The sequence below is a fragment of the Hevea brasiliensis genome, chromosome 8, assembly GCF_030052815.1.
Source record: "Hevea brasiliensis isolate MT/VB/25A 57/8 chromosome 8, ASM3005281v1, whole genome shotgun sequence".
Classification (NCBI taxonomy): domain Eukaryota; kingdom Viridiplantae; phylum Streptophyta; class Magnoliopsida; order Malpighiales; family Euphorbiaceae; genus Hevea; species Hevea brasiliensis.
Window position 1 is genome coordinate 92875612 of NC_079500.1, and position 19279 is coordinate 92894890.

A 19279-nucleotide genomic window follows, 5' to 3' on the forward strand; every position below is an offset into this window, starting at 1 on the left:
AATTATTTAGAGTGGATAAAGTAAATTCATATAGTCGATCCCAAATTTTTAAGATAAAGATTTAATTGAATTGAATTGAATTGAGTCGATTACTTTATATAATTGTTATTTCATCACATCATTTTTTTTTTTTTGTTACTAAATAATAAATAATGTAATTTAATATACAATTTAATGATGATTATATTATAATTTTTATTATATCGAACCAAGCATGATCTTCGACCTTCAGATTTTGTGCGGACAGGAGGATACCACCCCAGCTGGCCAACTCTTATAGCATGTTACAGTGAGAATACTATTAAAACGGGAAACCTATTGAGAGTACTATGCATTTATTGCAAGGTTGAGTGTGTGAGAAACGAATCAAATCAAATCTCTTATAAACAGTGATTTACAGGAATGAGGTAAAATGGAGTCATTGCCCATTTGAACTTTCAGAGAAAGCAGGTGCTTTGCAGATGGGGGCAGGCATTCTTCATTGATAACCATTTCTCGATGCAAGCCACATGATAGTCATGTCCACAGTTCCTCATTGTCCCAACTTCATCCATTTTCTTGTACTCTTCCTGTCCAGCAAAAGCAGAAATGTCAAGTATCCCTTCAGGTAAGCATCTTTTGAAAGAACTTTGAGAACCAAAATATCATTATAGGACACCAAGGGGATGCAACTCAATTACATGATGGAATCTGAAAAATTTACAGCATTGCACGAAAGACTTGGCCACTGTAAAGTTTAAGACAAAATATTACCAAGAGGAGAGATTCTTTCCCATTGAACAAAACAACTAACAGCAGAATCCGTGTATGTGTATGTACGCATGGGGATTTTACCTTGTCTAAATTTCGACCCAAGAAGTAATCTATTGCAATGTTAATAGCCTGGAAATTGAGAAAGAATTATATGTCCCACGATAAAGGGAACTATAGGCATGGCCATGGGTTTTGCCCAATATGCCCTTCAATCTTTTTCTCAATCAAATGATCAATCATCCATGCAAAGCCAGCAAGGGCAACAAATGTTGTTTCAAAGACGAAAAAAACAAGGGGATTAGGCAATATGTCTAAACTTGACCTTTATCTAACAACTGCATATGAGTTTGTTGATAGTTTTGGTTCCCCTTTTCCAATTGCTAATTGGTGTAAAAAAGCATGAATTCCATTTTCTTATTCTATCAAAAATTGCAAAGGAGGTTGTAGCAGCGTCTGTGTCAAAAATTGCAATCAAAAAAGCATTTAGCGCGAGAGTAAAAATACTTTGATACCCGATCTAATGTACAAACAGAATTCTTGGAGGCTTGGAGGCTCAACCATGTGCAGATAATTTGAATCAATACCGAACATAAGCAACAAAAGAACACCATGAAGAATACCGATGATGAATTCATAAACCAATGCACCACAGCTATGGATATAGATTAATAAAGTTGGGGATTATTTTAAAAGGTAAAAGAATTACATAGGCTTTGATTCTTCTACCTCCAAGATACACAGGCATAACTATCAATAATTAAGATCAAGCCCAATTAACTTTTTTTTTTCAAAATTTTTATTTACAATTACAAAAAATATTATATATATATATATATATATATATATATATATATTTTTTTTTTTTTTTTTTTTTTTTAATTTAGTCATTTTACATGTAGGGTTGATTTTTTTTTATTGCAAACTTAATTCTTTATTTTTTCTATTTCATTTTCAAATTATTCATTTTTTTTCCTATAGCAATTCATTTTCTTTTAAAAAATAAACTTTTTCCTATCAACTATCTTTTCACACACTCCATTTAATTTTTACGTTAAAATTTTGTCTATTATTTAAAAAAAAATTGATTTTTTCAGTTTGAAGCTGAAGCATAATTGACCCTAACCCGCTGCCATCCTAGATCCTAACTCAAACTAGAACCATCTCAGAACTAAACCAAAATCAGATTAGAACCACAAGGGACCAAAACTGGAGGAATCAGCCCCTTACGGTTCGATTCAGGTCTTCCCCCGATGATTCTGACCCAGAATAGGCCCATGGATAATGCTTAAGGTGTGCTGATATAGCTATATAAGGGTTCGCGTACAAATAATCATCCCAAATCCAAGTAGTCTCCCTTTCTCAGTATTGAATCTTCTAATGATATCAATTAGTCACATTTTGAGTTCAAGTGTCAGATGAAAATCGATCAATATTTAGAAGTAGTAGGTCAACTATTACTTACAAGGCAGATGGCACAGGATGCTTCCTCTGGATTTTTGTCTGATGTGAATATTGTCTCCATTAAGCACTCTGAAATCACCTTGCTAGACAATCCTGTGTTCACATTCCCTATCCGTTCTCCTAAAGCAAGTAGTTCCTGCACAGGGACAAGTTGATGAGATTTAGGAGAAGCAATTAATCAAGGGAGTCATTTTCAATAACTCGCTTTTTACATATGCTTGGCATGTGAGCCTATGTTGATCTTTGCAACCAGAGTTGTAGCCTTTAAAGATGGTTTGACAGCCAATCTAATCTTTGGAGCAAATCATCTACCTTTTGCTCGTGATTAGAATAAACAACAGGCTTATGAATTAGATTAGATGAAACACAGTACTTGTGACACCTTAATAGGACATAATTACATTAATAGATTTAGGTTTTTATATTTGCAAATATGTTTATGTAACTATATATAAATAGGATAGCCTAGACTTACAAATTATTAGTTAGTCCTTCTCTGTAAAAATTATAGTTTAACTGGGTACTTTTTTGTTCATTCAAATGTTCCTTCCACCATCCATATTTTTACATATGGTATCGATACTAACCTCATAACTCATGTTGTCAATGTCTAGTCTCATGTCCCTATATTGATCAAATAAATTTCCGGAACCATATAAATACGAGTGATCTAACATCATCAAAGCCTGCAAAGATGCAAAACAAGCATGTGACCAGATGATAAAATCCCAGATAACCATTATATGTCTATTCTAAACTGGAAAACCAGTTACACACAAGCTAAAATATGCCATAGTGCTCTAGGACACATGCTCAGGGAAGTGACATAAAATATGGATGGCAAGAAGCACTTGAAGATGCGATGATTGAGTAATTAGATGCATGTTAGGAAAACTCATACTGCTTAAAAAATATAACAGGTTAAATTATATGGAAAATGACAAAAGGTAACAAAGAAATGAGAGGCTTTGTAAGTATGCTGACATACAATCAAGGACAAGGTGTTTTATAAAGTCGATCACACCAGAAGTTTAAGTGTCTTTCAAGAGTGAACTTTCTAACAAATAAATGAAAAAAGAACCCTGATAAATTTGTCGGAAATATATTTTTAATTCCTTCCTTTCCATTTGCACAAGAAGTAATATTTCTAATGAATTTACACCCACCATCCAATACTGATGCGTAGAAACATCTATACATGCACATTCATTTCTATGCCAAAACAGTTCATGATTGTTTGATGATGGGAAATATCAACACTGCAACAAATTAAGGAGGAGACTCAAATGATTCCAATGGAAACAGTGAACCTCAAAGGCGAAGAGGTCATGAATCAATGAGTAGTAATCTCACTCTCTAAAGAACAAATAAAATAATCGACTACTGCTCACCTCAGATCCCATTCTATCATGTACATGCACTGCATTAGAAAGTGAGTGGGATCTCTCGAAAGCTACATTTGACCTTCCTTGCCTGTGACTGCTGCGCCAGCCCCCAGCAGACTGTGGCCTCAAATATCTGGAAGGGTAAGTATCCAAAAGAAACTGCTGACCACTTTCTGAAGCAGCTGCTTCTTGTCCCAAAGTGGGAAAGATTAAATCATTTGTGTGAGAAGGAAGAGCTCTTTGAGGAAAACTGCTATGGCCCTCCCTCGACAAGCGAGAATGGACACCATAAAGATATGGCGGTAGTGTAACAGGATTTCTCCTTGAGATGGACTCGAAGTAGTACCCACCAACATCAGGAGTATTCCCTTGATAATAATGATTCATCTCATGGCTCAAGGAATTATTTGCTGCAATTACAAATTATACTTAAGAGTTGCAGGCACAAGTACAAGTAGAAGGAAAATACATCTTAAACAAACCTGAAGTTTGAAATCTTGCGTGTGCAGGAGGAAACCCAATATGGTTCTGCTCGTAAGCAGTTGCATCTGTGTTTATATTAGCAACCTCTGCTAGTCCATGATAGTCTTGCAGATGAGAGGTTGAACAATAAGGTTGAGAAGAATAAATTGATGAATAAGTTCTAGGATTAGGTTCCAGATCAATTCTAGATCTGCTTCTCACATTCCTTGAAGCATCTTCAGGACCAATTTACAAGCTGCCATCCCTATGAGGAGGTAAGCCAATGGAGACTGAAGAGTAATTTCTACACTCTGAACTTGGTTTCTCCAGCTGAAGTTGAGAAGAGTTGGAGGAACTTCCTGCACCATAAGATTTGCTTGTACTACCTCTTTCACATGATATAGAAATGCTAGGGCTTTTTCTTTTGAATGGTCCACTTCTTGTGCCAACAGAACCATCTGCAAGAACACCCCCAAATTCATGGACAAGATATCTGTTGTAGTGACTAGAGTGACCATGGGTAGCATTAATCTCTGGTGCTGGAAAAAAGCTTCTGCTGACTGGAAAATGTGGAAGGATATCATAATGGGGACAGACAGAGAAGTGTGAATTTGTGGACCTTCCAACCTGAAATTTGTTGATGATTGTTCCATTAATCTGCCTCCAGGTTTAGTTGGGATGCAATGTTGAGTCCACTTGTTGGAACACTTTCCATTGGACGAGAAAAACAATCACTTTCTGGTGTAATAGTCCTCTCTGCAATCAGACAAACGATTAATTCCATAACAAGGCTAATTCCTGATAACAAGAAGGCACAGAGTAGCTAGTTTACAATGGCATAAGCGGCAGTCTTAACATTTAAGTAAGAACTGTTAGCACAATAAATTGAAAAAAAGCAAAGGCATTGTTAGTGAATATATGAAAGCAAAGTTATGGTACCCATACGAGTATAAGACCGTCCAGAAGCAATATGATTTTGGATATGATCCTGACCTATCTCAATGAATTGTGATGCATCAGATAAGTGTCTATGTCCCATGGCCCCCTTTAATAGAAGAAATTCAAGCACAGGAATCTGTGAAGAAAGAGAACCAACCTGCACGTGTTCAAGGCCATCATAAATTAAATATCCATAGATATAATTTGCATGAAATGCACATTGGTTTGCATACGAATGAGCTTTAAAGTACAAGTCAGTCAGTTTATGTGCACCAAAGTAGGCATGATAAGTCAGCTTTTCCCCAAATACTCAATTAACTAATAATGATTAAACTTACAAATGATCCTGTAGAGCCAAACTCTCACACCATGGGAGAAAAAAATTAAAAGAAAAAAATTTGAAAGAGCACGAAGCATTGATTTTCTTCAGCAAAGAAGTTTGATAAAAAGGGTAAAGCAAAGTCAGCATTACTCAAAACAAAATTTTTCACAACCGGCAGGGACTTGACAACATTAAAACTATTTTCAACTGATTTTGAACCATTTCCTCTGTTAAATATGAGAAATCAAGCCTTTTAACAACGAATTCCCCATGCTAAAGCAATTAACAATAAGAAATGTCCGTCTCACTTGAGCAAATCTACTAAATTGTACTGCAGTCCAAATGCTGATACGGAGAGCCAAGATTCAAATGAGTATTTAAATAAAAAAGGTAATGTGCAATAAAGCTAATAAAGCTCTAATGGCTATTAGTAAAGCATTCAATAAATAGACAGGTATTAACAAAAACAAGTGTATTAGAATATTATGGTAAGCCGGGCCCTCTGGTCAGCTTATAGAAATGGGTATATTAGATGCATCAACAGAAATGCTATATTCACGTCATGATACATTTTATACAAGACAAACTACTGTAGAAAACAAGACAAAAATGTGCCCAGAGATCAAAACATCTGGATTTTCAAAACAAAGTCGACCATTACAAACTGAAATGTTGATTTTCTATGCAAGTGTTTCATCTAAATGCAATAAAAAGGAAGAGGGCAAGAACAGAGCTGAGGAAGTTCATTTCACCAATCAAATGTAACATCAAGATAGAGGAGAAATAAGAGGAAACTATAGATTAAAAGAAGTCCTAAAACATAACACCCTATATGGCTAATAAATTGATTGGATTTAGTAACATTCAAGGCTTTGAAAACACAAAAACCATACTAAATAAGGTTCAAATGAACCTCACACAATTAAGCCCCTTCTGAAAATAATAATCAAATAGAGTTATCACCCCCAACCTCTTTTTAGAATACGTCCTAAATAAGCAAGCTTAAAAAAAGAAAAACAGAAAAAAAAAAAAGGGAAGAAGAAAGAGAAGAAAGAAAGAAAGGAAAAAAAAAAAAAAAGAAGACTATACAAGCACAAAAAATTCAAATGACAAACAATAATGATGTTATTATAAAAATGATCTCAAAATTTGTATCATCCATATGTTAATCAAGAAAACGTAAACATATGCAAACATTTCATGTGTGTTTGAATAACTTTGTTGAGAATAAAGGACCCAAGAGTGTGAATCATCAAACTACTAGGAATACGAGCTGGATTGGGCTTAAAATTGGGCTCCCTATCACCAAAATGGCCTAAGCCTTTTTGGTTTGGTTTATTAACACTAAAAATGCCCTTTAATTTCTTATGCAATTTGGTTTAACTCAAGCCCACAGGGGTTGAGAGGCCTGGTTGTCACTTGCCATTGCATGGAGTGGCCATCTAACGGGGGTCTGACTCCTCATTCCTGTTGGTGCTGCCCTCAAGGTCTAGCTTGATAGGTTAGCCATGGATCCACCTAAGTCTAGCTTGTTAGGGCGTAGTCTATCATACTTTCAAGTCCCGGATCTATAGCCACTGGGCATTAATACTTTGATATCATGTTGAGAATTAAGGACCCAAGAGTGTGAATCATCAAACTGGCAAGCCTACAAGCTTAATTGGGCGCCCCATCACCAAAATGGCATAAGTCTTTTTTGTTTGATTTGCAAACACTTATATGCCCTTTAATTATCTTGTACACAACCAATAAGGGACTTGTTCTTACAAGTCATATTCTAGCAAATTGAAACTACAAATTAAATTTGAATAAATCTTTTTAGATAAATGAGTTATAAAAGCAATGTATTAGCAATTTTTTCCCTTTAGTCATAGTAGCAGATGACTTGAACATGAGATGGGAGAAGTTAAGGTAGAAGAAGCCTTACCAACCTTAGCAACAAACCCCACTCCCCACATATATGACTATAACAACTAGTGCAAATATATTATTTACATTAACTAAACCAATATGTTGCATCTCACTACATAATTCCACCAATAAACAATTTTTTTGTTGGCCAACAAGAAAAATTATCATCCAAGGAAAAATATGTTAACATAGCTCCATAAGTTGCAAAAGAAAGTAGATAAAGATATAAGTTTATAGGAACGATGTAGGATTAAAACCAACATTAGGAGAAGAGCCACTACTAGCCAAATCTTTTGCCCATCTATAAAAAAACTACACCTCAACACGTATTTAATAATTTAATTCAAAAGAATGCCATGATACATCAATGACCTAACAAACAAAGTATTATGTCATCTTTCAATCAAACTGTCTGTTGAGTTTCTAGAAAGAAAGAAGAAAAGGGGAGAGAGAGGGAGAGAATTGGAATAAACCTCAAAATATTACATTTTCATTTACTTGTACTTGGCATAATATATAAGAGTCTATATTTATAACGAAAAATACAAGATATATGAAATTCCTTAAATCACTCCTTAATATAAGCACTAATTAAGCTAATCAATTATATGATTTTCTCATAAGTATATCCCATAAATTAAAGTAACATCTCATCAATTACAACACTCCCCCTTGATGAGATTTTTGCTTATGGATTCATCATCAAGAATGTGAATTTGGGAAAAATAGCTTTAGGACTCAAACCCTAGGCTAAAATGAAGAAGAATAAGAATATGAAAGAAAAATAACTAGGACTCAAATCCTAGGCTCTGATAAAGGGGAAGAAGAGAAAAGGGACTTCAACCTTAGACTCTCAAATCATGGAGAAAAAGAAGAAGAGGAAGATGAATAGCTTGGGACTAAAACCCATAGCTTTGGGACTCAAACCTTGAAGAAATAAAATAGCTTTTGGGACTCAAACCCATAGTTTTGTGAAGGAGGAGGACAATAAAAAAGAAGAAACCCTAGAATTTTTTGCAGGCTACGATACCATGTTAAGTTTTTAGAAAGAAAAAAGAAGGGAGAGAGAGGAAGAGATTTGGAATGAACCTCAAACGATTACATTTTCATTTGCTTGTTCTTGGCATAATACATAAGAGTATATTTATAATGGAAAATACAAGCTATATGACATTCCTTAAATCACTCTTTAATATAAGCACTAATTAAGCTAATCAATCACAAAATTTTCTCATAAGCATATCCCATAAATTAAAGTAAAATCTCATCAATTCCAACACTATCCATCCATCCATCCATCCATCCATTAGAAAATTGGAATCAACACAATATGTAAATCACCATATCTATGAATACTTTTGCATTTTTTACTGACGAGATAAAAAGCATCATGTAGTCTATCAATGTGTCTCTATAAAAGGCTTAGAATAAATGTTAATATGTTAAAAACATAATAGACACCACATAACTTATCAGCCTTATGGAGCTACATCCAACTTCCATAACTTCAGAAAATTATATGAACATGTATAATAGGACGTTGCAGGAAAATTTTGTTGCTTGCTAAAGTAATATTACAAAACTGCGTGATTCAAAAAGACTAAATATACAAGAATTCCAAAATATGAATATTCTAAACTAGGAAATTAGAATATACAGAAAAAAAGCTTATTTTACAGCGCTTATCAAGGAAATATACAATAAAGGGGAAAAAAAAAACCTAAATTAGCATAATATTGTCAACACTCCTCCCCAAGAAAGTGTAAAGATATCTCACATGTCCATCTTGTAAACTAAATCATGGAAAGATTTGCTACTGATATCTTTAGTGAAAATATCAATCAACTGATTTTCAAAAGTCATATGCGACATATTCAGAATTTCACAATTTAGTTTCTTTTTATAATGAAATGTCAATTGATTTGAATGTGCTTTGTTAAATCATGTTGAACTGGATTGAGAGTAATACTAATGTCAGCCTTACTATCAGAATATAGGAACAATTTTTTCTTATTTGATAACCGTATCATCTTGCATTAACCTTTAAATTTACATAAGTTCACAAACATTTCGAGCTATAGCTCTATATTCAACCTCTGCACTTAATATTGTTGATACGCCCTTTTTTTCTCCTCTAAGTGACTAGATTTCCACTTGCAAACGTGCAACAACTCTATATAGATATTCTATCATCTGAGCATCCAGCTCAATTTGCATTTGCACAGCCTTTTGTTTTTAGATGACCATATTTAGAAAAAAAAAACAATATTTTCCCTGGCGCAGAGTTCAAGTAACTCAAAATATGAAGAACATCTAAATGTGAATATCGAGAGTAATGCATGAATTTACTACCTACACTTATAACATAGAATATGTCTGGTCTGGCGGGAGAAAGCTTAATCAACTTTCCAACCAATCTTCCATTATAACCCCCATCGATGGGTTTCCCAATGCCAGCTCATTATAAAATGGATAGTCAACTGGTTTAGCAACTTCTATCCCAAAAAAATACCGTAGCATACCAAAATAATTGATTTCAAATTCCTAAGCTAGATATCTTTTCAACTTAGCCATTTCCTTTAAGTTATATCATGTCAATACTATATCATCAACATAAACAATGAGCATTATGAACTTACCATTGTAGAGTTTGATAAAAAGTATGATCAGTATTGCTTTGTTGATAGCCAAAGGAAATCAAGGCCTTACTCGACCAGTTGAACCATGCTCTAACTAATCGTTTCAAGCAATATATAGCCTTCTTCAAATGACAATTTTTTTCCTTTAATTCTCTCATTAGCAAAACATGGACGAATTTCCATATAAATTTCTTCTAGATCTCCATGCAAGAATACATTCTTGAAATCAAACTGTTATATATCCTAACTGGGATTCGTTGCACATGGCAGTAGAATCATCTTTACAATGTGAAACACCTCTTTGTAGTCCTCGCTATAGGTCTGAATGAAACCCTTTGCCTCCAATCAGCCTTTATATCTTTCAACAAATCTGCTTGCTTTGTGCTTTATAGTAAGCACTCATTGTACCTAATTGATTTCTTTCCCAATGGAAGTTTTGAGTTTTTAGAAAGAAAGAAGAATAGGGAGAGAAAGGAAGAGAATTGGAATGAACCTCAAAGGATTACATTTTTATTTTCTTGTACTTGGCATAATACATAAGAGTCCATATTTATAATGGAAGATACAAAATATATGGCATTCTTTAAATTACTCCTTAATACAAGCACTAATTAAGTTAATCAATCACATGATTTTCTCATAAGCATATCCTATAAATTAAAGTAAAATCTCATCAATTCCAACAGGAAGAGTAGCAAGCTCCAAAGTTTCATTTTTTATCAAGGCCTCATCTTTACAATCATAGCTTCTTTCAACTTTGCATCATTAATAACCTCCTGCCAATCTTATAAAATAAAAACAGAAGATATAGAGGCTACATAGAAAGGAGACAATGACCATATGAAACAAAGTTAAAGATGGAATATTTACTAGGGGTTCTAACTCCATTTTTAACAACAATAGTAATATCAAGATCATTTGTAAAAGGACTAGAACTAGAAGAAGTAGAATCAGAAATACAGATTGAAGGATTCTTGCTATCGTCTGTATCAGGACCGAGTCCAGATGTGTCACTTGACTAGATAGAACTTCCCCAATAGCTTTATTTGTTGCGTTGTCTTTACATGAGTACCTCTTTATATATGGCCTACCTAACCTCACAATTTTATTAAGATCAACCTCTATGCCATTTTCTTTTTTGTTTTTTCTCACCATCATTTACCTTATTTTTACTCTCCCTCTCACTAAGAATTATACTAATCTTATTTTCACTCTCCTCCTCACTAAGGATTATACTAAAATCTCTATGAATGTGAAGTTTGATGGTATCATCTCTTCTACATTATTCTCCTCCTGAAGAGATGACTGAGATGGAGAAAAATAGAGCACTAATTCTTGAAAAGTAACATTTATACTCATAAAAAATTTACTAGAAGGTGGATGATAGCACTCATGGCCCTTTTAAGTGGCAAAGTACTCAATAAATACACATTTAAGGGCTCGAGGTTCTAGCTTTCCCACATTTCTCCTATGCACAAAACATGCACATTCAAAGACTTTAGGTAGAACAACATAAGAATTAATACCTTGTAAAATTTCCAAAGAATTGAAAGTTCAATATTTTCGAAGGCATTCGATTAATAAGATATGTTGCTGAAAGCACTGCATCCCCCAATAGGTTTTTGGAACATTCATAATGAACATAAAGGACTGAGTAACTTCTAGTAAATATCATTTTTCCTTCCAGAGACTATTTTGAGCAGTTGTATTCACATGACTAGTCTGATGCAAAGTCCTATGAGAATTAAGATGGTAAAAAAAAAGACACTTTTCATATACTTGGTGCCTTCATCAGTTTTGAAAACTTTCACTATGGTATTGAATCGAGTAAATATCATTTTATGAAATAACTTAAAACAACAACAAACCTCATTCTCTGCATGCATCAAATACACCTAAGTCATCATACTACAACAATCAATAAAAGAAACATACCATCCATAGCCAAATAATGACAAAGTTTAATAGGAACCCCATACATCAAAAAGAATAGTCATGAAAGGATCATAAATTTTATTACTAATAGAAGGATAAGAAGTTTTGGTATGTTTTGAAAACTCACAAGCATAACCGATTAGAGAATCTAGTTTGCACAATGTTGAGACACTTGTGATCCTTGCTTATTATCTGTCAAAAGTGTATTATAATTAGGATGTAAATTAGCCTAGAATATGTATTCTTACCTTTTTAGTGGTAAACTACCTACTTGCCAAATTGTAGATCCTTTACATCACTAGAGACTAAATCCCACCAGAAACTAGATTATGAATTGAAATAAAAACCTCTTAGCAGCAAATTATACTATTTTACACACAAAAAAAAGGATTTAATAAAATTAATTTATAAGTTCGGGCATCAATCAAGTATCTATTTGTACTAATATTTGGTAAGACCACTAGCAAATTAATTCCTACATGGGAATTACTTGTCATTAGGTGGATATTAGTTTTTCATTTCAAAAAAGCTTTTATATTTTAGATTTTTTAACAAAAAAAACTTACTGCTCAAAATATTACTAGATTAATAAAAAATATTTTAGATGGATATTTCTTGTATCATAAAATTTTTTTAATTGGTTTTGATAACGCTAGCGCTAATATTGTATCTATTAATGAGTTAAAAAAGTATGTCAACCAATTTTAGGTGTTAGATTTTTCGATGTTAGATATACTTATCATGTGTTTTCAAGATACCTTTTCATCTTTGTCTATTTTTATTCAACCTATAAAATTATTCTTAATTTTTTTTATGAATATATGGTAGTGTTATTAAAAAATGGGAACAATATTGGGGTGAAAATGACATGCACCCAAGGAAATTTGCTAAGTATGTCACCACAAGGTGAAATTCCACTTATAAAATGTTAAATCAAACTTTTGAATATAGAAATTTATTATATTCATTTGTTCAATGTCGTTTATTCGTTTTTTAAGTTTTGCCTGCGATCTCAACAATTCGAATGTAAAAGTATTTGTGATTGCAAGTTTTTAATGATTCCACATTTACACTTTCTCATTTTTTACTAACTTCACGATTTTTTTTTAATTGAAACTTTAATTGTAGTATGTATTTTAAAAGAAAAGGAAAATAATGTGCAATTAAATGAATCAATTGATACCATGAAACAAAAATGACTCAATTATTTTAAAGAGATTCCTTTAATTTTTCTTGTTATTACTGTTTTAGATACTAGGGCAAAATTAGATGGTTTCTTTGATATATTAATGGACTTTTATACATGCACAGGGAAAGAGATAGATTTTATGAAAATATGTCAAATAGTAAGACAAAATATAGTAGATATGTATGATTTACATTGTACATCCTACAATGCAATTAGCCCACATTCTTCTACCCCATTGACGCCAAGTCAATCCATTGAAAGCTGACTAGAGCAATAATTTATGATGCAACATTATGAAAATAAAAAATCACTAATGGTCTGACCAAATTATATAAATATCTTTCAACAAAATTTCAATTTAGTGACACTTTTGATTTTATTTTCCCCTTTAATGATCGGAAAAACATGAATCAAAATTTTCAATCTTAGCAAAAGATTACCAAAGAATTGCTAGGCTTACCTGTGTCAATAATGGTGGCTGAACAGAACAAGTATTTAGTGCATGGGGAAAATACTAGATAAAACTCGGTCTAGTATGAACTTAAAATCATTTGCAGCACAAGCTTTCATCAATGAATGGACAAAAGCTAACGATCGTCAATAAGTAAATACAATATAGACAACCATGACGACTTCGCAAGTCAAAGCACATTGATATAAATGAAGAATAAACTAATAAGTTATGTGGTATTTTTTAAATAGATAAGAGAACTACAAGAGCTATGATTTCTCCATCCTAAAAGGAAGCAATTTAATTATCAAGTAATTAAATTCAAGCCTAATGGTTTTTTTTTTTTTTTCATTTTTCCAAAATTAATAATGTAATTTTTTTTCTCTTTGTAATTAAATCAATTACAAGTAATTTTTTCTTCTATTTTAATTAAGAAATGTATTTTTCTAATTTGTAAATTGATGTATTTTTTTTCCAATTTTTTTTTGTAAATGTATAATATTTGATAAATTTAATAAAATACATAGTGATTCATTTTTATATTATATTTTTTCTTGGCCCTTTTTTAAAATGCTGGCAGTTCAGAATCGTACCTCCGTCCAGCCTGACTTTGAACTAGAACTAGAATCACCAGGACCAGAACTGCTGGGAAGCGGCCCTATGCGGTCTGATCCAAACCAGAACTGTGATTCCCAGCCTGGACTAGACCAGCGACCACGACCCCTCCCCCTTCTCAGGAAATATAAATACATAATAAACAGAATGTGAATAAACTATTTCAAAACACAACTAACAACAGTACAAAACTTGCCAAAAAAATATGATATTTCATTAACAAGGGGAATTATCTTCAAAAGCCTTAGGAAAACCCACCCAACAAAAATTGCATCATTCCGTATTACGCTAATCCTCATCAAGCATCTACCCCTGTCTCTCAAAGCCCTCAAGTAATTTTAGAGCATCGAAGGAAGAGTCCCCAAAACCTGCACATCTAAAGAAATAAAAGTAAAGGAACCTATTGCTTTTCTTTAAACAAGCCACTAATTTCAATGAGTCTGAATTAGTTTGAAAGTAACCCAAAAACAGGAAAGGAATTGAAATACAATAGGTAAGCTATCAAAAAGCATGGCATGCTTAAGCATTATTCCATATCTTTACCTTAAACGAAAGGTTCCTTTTACACTATACGTGGTCCTTTACATTGCAACCTTTCCTTCAAGAATAAAACAGCAACCCTTCCACAGTTCCTTTCTTACTTACTTAATTTTTGGTTCATTTAGCCTCCTCCAATCCTTATCACATAGATAGTGTTTGAATTGATTTACTTTACCCTTCAATATCCATAACTCTAAAACTATTGCAAAAAAATTAGACCTTTCAAGTGTAATTGCAAAATCCACAACCAAACTAATTAAGTTAGAGTAATGGCAGGGAGGGGGAAACTTTAATTTTAGAATACAATAAAGGTTGCAATATAACAAATAACTGTAAACTACAATAGAAATAGAGGATCCAATTCAAGACTTCACATGTGAGTCCAATGGAAAACAAAGAGAATGAATCAAATAATTCCATGGTTTACATTGAATAGTGTCATCTCTAATGCTTTACATCATCTAAAATCAAGTAAATACACAATAAAATCATAAATAATATATTGTTTAATAAGAAATCACCTAAGTATGGTAGTTGACAAACTATTAGTAAAAACTTGATCCAAGTACCAAAATCCAAACGACCACAAGCTATGAAGCACGGAAACGGCACTGAGTCATATTTTCCAGTGTCGGAAACGTTTCCGACGAGGAAACAAATTGACACGGCTGGAAAACGTTTCCAGGCCGTTTCCGAAAATATTAGAAATCGGAAACGCGTTTCCGGCAACGGAAACACGTTTCTTTAAAGAAAATTAAAAAAAAAAAAGAAAATTGGGTAGATTAAAATCGATTACTTCACAACATTCACCAACAGAAAAGGAAGAAGAAAAAGAAAAAGAAAAAGAAAGGGAGTACCTTCAACGGCAGTCGGCAGCGTCGCAGCACAGGTAAGAATCGCAACCCTTTCTCTTCTTTTTTCTCTGATCTGTCATATTCACTCTTTGATATGCTTTCTTCATCCTTATCAACAAAAGAAGAAGAAGAAGAAGAAGAAGAAGAAGAAGAAGAAGTAGAAGAAGAAGCAGCAGCAGTAGCAGCCGAAGGGAGAACGTCGACAGGTAAATGGCCTTTCCTATTTTCTTTTTCTTCCCGATTATGAATGAGAATAATTAGGTTATATTGCGGTTTTATTAATTTATTATTATTTAATTTATTATTTTCCTTATTATTAATTTATTATTTTCCTTTTCTAATTTCTTTGTGAAATAATTTTATTAAGTAATTTTTATTAATTAATTACAATTTTATTCCATCAATTAATCATAAATTTATCATATTTAATATCATTTTTTTTTCTCTAAATGTATATTTCATAATTAGATTTTTCTCAAACTAAATTTAAGGAGTTATTATAAATATTTTTAAAAAAAAAAAAAAGATAAAAAATTTTTTCCCAAATTCACTAAAAATTTTCAAGATTTGTCATATTTTTACAATCAACATTTTGAAGGAAATTAAGTACAAATGTAAATATATTTTTAAAGTTATTTTTAAAATTGTAAAATTTCAAGTTTAAATTCTAATTAATGATAAATAAAAAAAATTCCAACATTCAAAATTTGTATTTTATATTAATATATTTTATATTTTTGTAATAATTTATATATAATGTGTTTAATATAATTTGTTTTAATGTATCGTTATATTATATATTAAAATTTTTCATAATATCGTCAATTTATTCAATTCTATTATTTAATTCTTTAATCTTTTAATATATAATTTGCACTGTGCTTTAATCCTTAATATATAATTTGTTTAAATAATTTGTAAATTGTATAAAATTGCATTTTTTTTTTGTCTTTTTGATAGGACAATATTTGAATGGATTCTTCGAACTCAAATTCTACCCAAACAAATAGCACTAGTGCCATTTCTTCAAAAACTAGGGAGGAAGAATTTAATCCTTTGTGGAGATATGTAACTAAACTAGAGAAAACTGGAGAAGGAGGGGGTAATTATAAATGGATATGCAATTTTTGTGGACAAGAAAAGCAAGGGACTTATACTAGAGTGAGGGCTCATTTATTGAAAATCACTGGAAAAGGGATTGGTGTGTGTAAAAAAGTGATGAATGATAGTATTTCTGAAATGAGGAAACAGGAGGATGATGCAACAAATAAAATTACCAATTCACAATCTAAGCGAGTTTCTTTGCCTATTAGTATAACTTTTGTTCCTTCATTGAATATAACTGAACCAAGTATTTCAGCAGCTTTGAAGAAAAGAAGAGTTAATGATTCTCCTCTTGGTAGAGCTTTTAACTTGCAAAACTAGAGCTCAATTAGATGCAAAGATTGCTAGAATGTTCTGCACTGGGGGTCTACCTTTTAATTTTGCTAGAAATCCTTATTATGTGAGTTCTTATTCTTTTGTTGCTAATCATGTTTTGGGTGGTTATGTGCCGCCTGGTTATAACAAATTGAGAACCACATTACTTCAGCAAGAAAAAGCAAATGTAGAGAGGTTGCTTGAACCAATTAAAAGCACTTGGTTAGAAAGGGTGTTAGTATTGTGAGTGATGGATGGAGTGATCCCCAGAGGAGGCCTTTGATTAATTTTATGGTTGTTTTTGAGTCTGGCACCATGTTTATCAAATCTGTAGATTGTTCTGGTGAAGTGAAAGATAAGCAATTTATTGCTAATTTGCTAAAAGAAGTAATTGATGAGGTGGGTCATCATCCATATGAGGAGGCACTCTACCTTCTCCCTCTATAAGCCATTTTTCACTATAAAATCTTCAAAAATAAGAAAATAAATCCAAAAAATAATAAAAAAAATTATAACAAGAAGATAAGTATGTAAGTTAGAAATTTACCTTAGATTTAATGAATGGGCTAAACAATGAAGGGGAGTGTTGCTCTTTGCCCAACGATCAACAAGAATTCGATGAACCACATAATAAAAAGGAGAAAACCCATCTGCTTGCTTTCCTTCATGATCAAAAATAACTTGCTTCACCTTTTCAATCATAGAATCCCATAACTCATAAACCAAATGAAGGCATGGTTTGTCCGTGTCACAAACTCTGATCATGTCATAAATGGGCCCAGTAAAAGCAATAATGTAATCAACCTTTTCCCACTTCTTTTAGCAAATTAGCAATAAATTGCTTATCTTTCACTTCACCAGAACAATCTACAGATTTGATAAACATGGGGCAAGACTCAGAAACAACCATAAAATTAATCAAAGGCCTCCTTTGGGGATCACTCCATCCATCACTCACAACACTAACACCCTTTTCTAACCAAGTGCTTTTAATTGGTTCAAGCAACCTCTTTACATTTGCTTTTTCTTACTGAAGTAATGTGGTTCTCAATTTGTTATAACCAGGCGGCACATAACCACTCAAAACATGATTAGCAGCAAAAGAATAGGAACTCACATAATAAGAATTTCTAGCAAAATTAAAAGGTAGACCCCCAGTGTAGAACATTATAGCAATCTCTGCATCTAATTGAGCTCTAGTTTACAAGTCAAAAGCTCTACCAAGAGGAGAATCATTAACTCTTCTTTTCTTCAAAGCTGTTGAAATACTTGGTTCAGTTATATTCAATAAAGGAACAGAAGTTATATTAATAGGCAAAGAAACTCGCCTAGATTGTGAATTGGTAATTTTATTTGTTGCCTCATCCTCCTGTTTTCTCATTTCAGAAATACTATCATTCATCACTTTTTTACATACACCAATCCCTTTTCCAGTGCTTTTCAATAAATGAGCCCTCACTCTAGTATAAGTCCCTTGCTTTTCTTGTCTGCAAAAATTGCATATCCATTTACAATTACCCCATCCTTCTCGAGTTTTCTCTAGTTTAGTTACATATCTCCACAAAGGATTAAATTCTTCCTCCCTAGTTTTTGAAGAAGTGGCACTAGTGCTATTTGCTTGAGTAGAATTTGAGTTCGAAGAATCCATTCAAATATTGTCCTATCAAAATGACAAAAAAAAAATGAAATTTTATACAATTTACAAATTATTTAAACAAATTATATACTAAGGATTAAAGCACAATGCAAATTATATATTAAAAGATTAAAGAATTAAATAATAGAATTGAATAAATTGACTATATTATGAAAAATTTTAATATATAATATAACGATACATTAAAATAAATTATATTAAACACATTATATATAAATTATTACAAAAATATAAAATATATTAATATAAAATACAAATTTTGAATGTTGGAATTTTTTTTATTTATCATTAATTAGAATTTAAACTTGAAATTTTATAATTTTAAAAATAACTTTAAAAATATATTTACATTTGTACTTAATTTCCTTCAAAATGTTGATTGTAAAAATATGGCAAATCTTGAAAATTTTTAGTGAATTTGGAAAATTTTTTTTTATCTTTTTTTAAAAAAATATTTATGATAACTCCTCAAATTTAGTTTGAGAAAAATCTAATTATGGAATATACATTTAGAGAAAAAAAAATTGATATTAAATATGATAAATTTATGATTAATTAATGGAATAAAATTGTAATTAATTAATAAAAATTACTTAATAAAATTATTTCACAAAGAAATTAGAAAAGGAAAATAATAAATTAATAATAAGGAAAATAATAAATTAAATAATAATAAATTAATAAAACCCAAATATAAACCTAATTATTCTCATTCACAATCGGGAAAAAAAAGAAAATAGGAAAGGC

General features: G+C 31.9%; 1 pseudogene; it reads right to left on the reverse strand.

Moving 5' to 3' along the window:
* Window positions 1-301: 301 nt before the first annotated feature.
* LOC110659820 (E3 ubiquitin-protein ligase MBR2-like) lies at window positions 302-15186 on the reverse strand (annotated as a pseudogene).
* Window positions 15187-19279: the final 4093 nt, after the last annotated feature.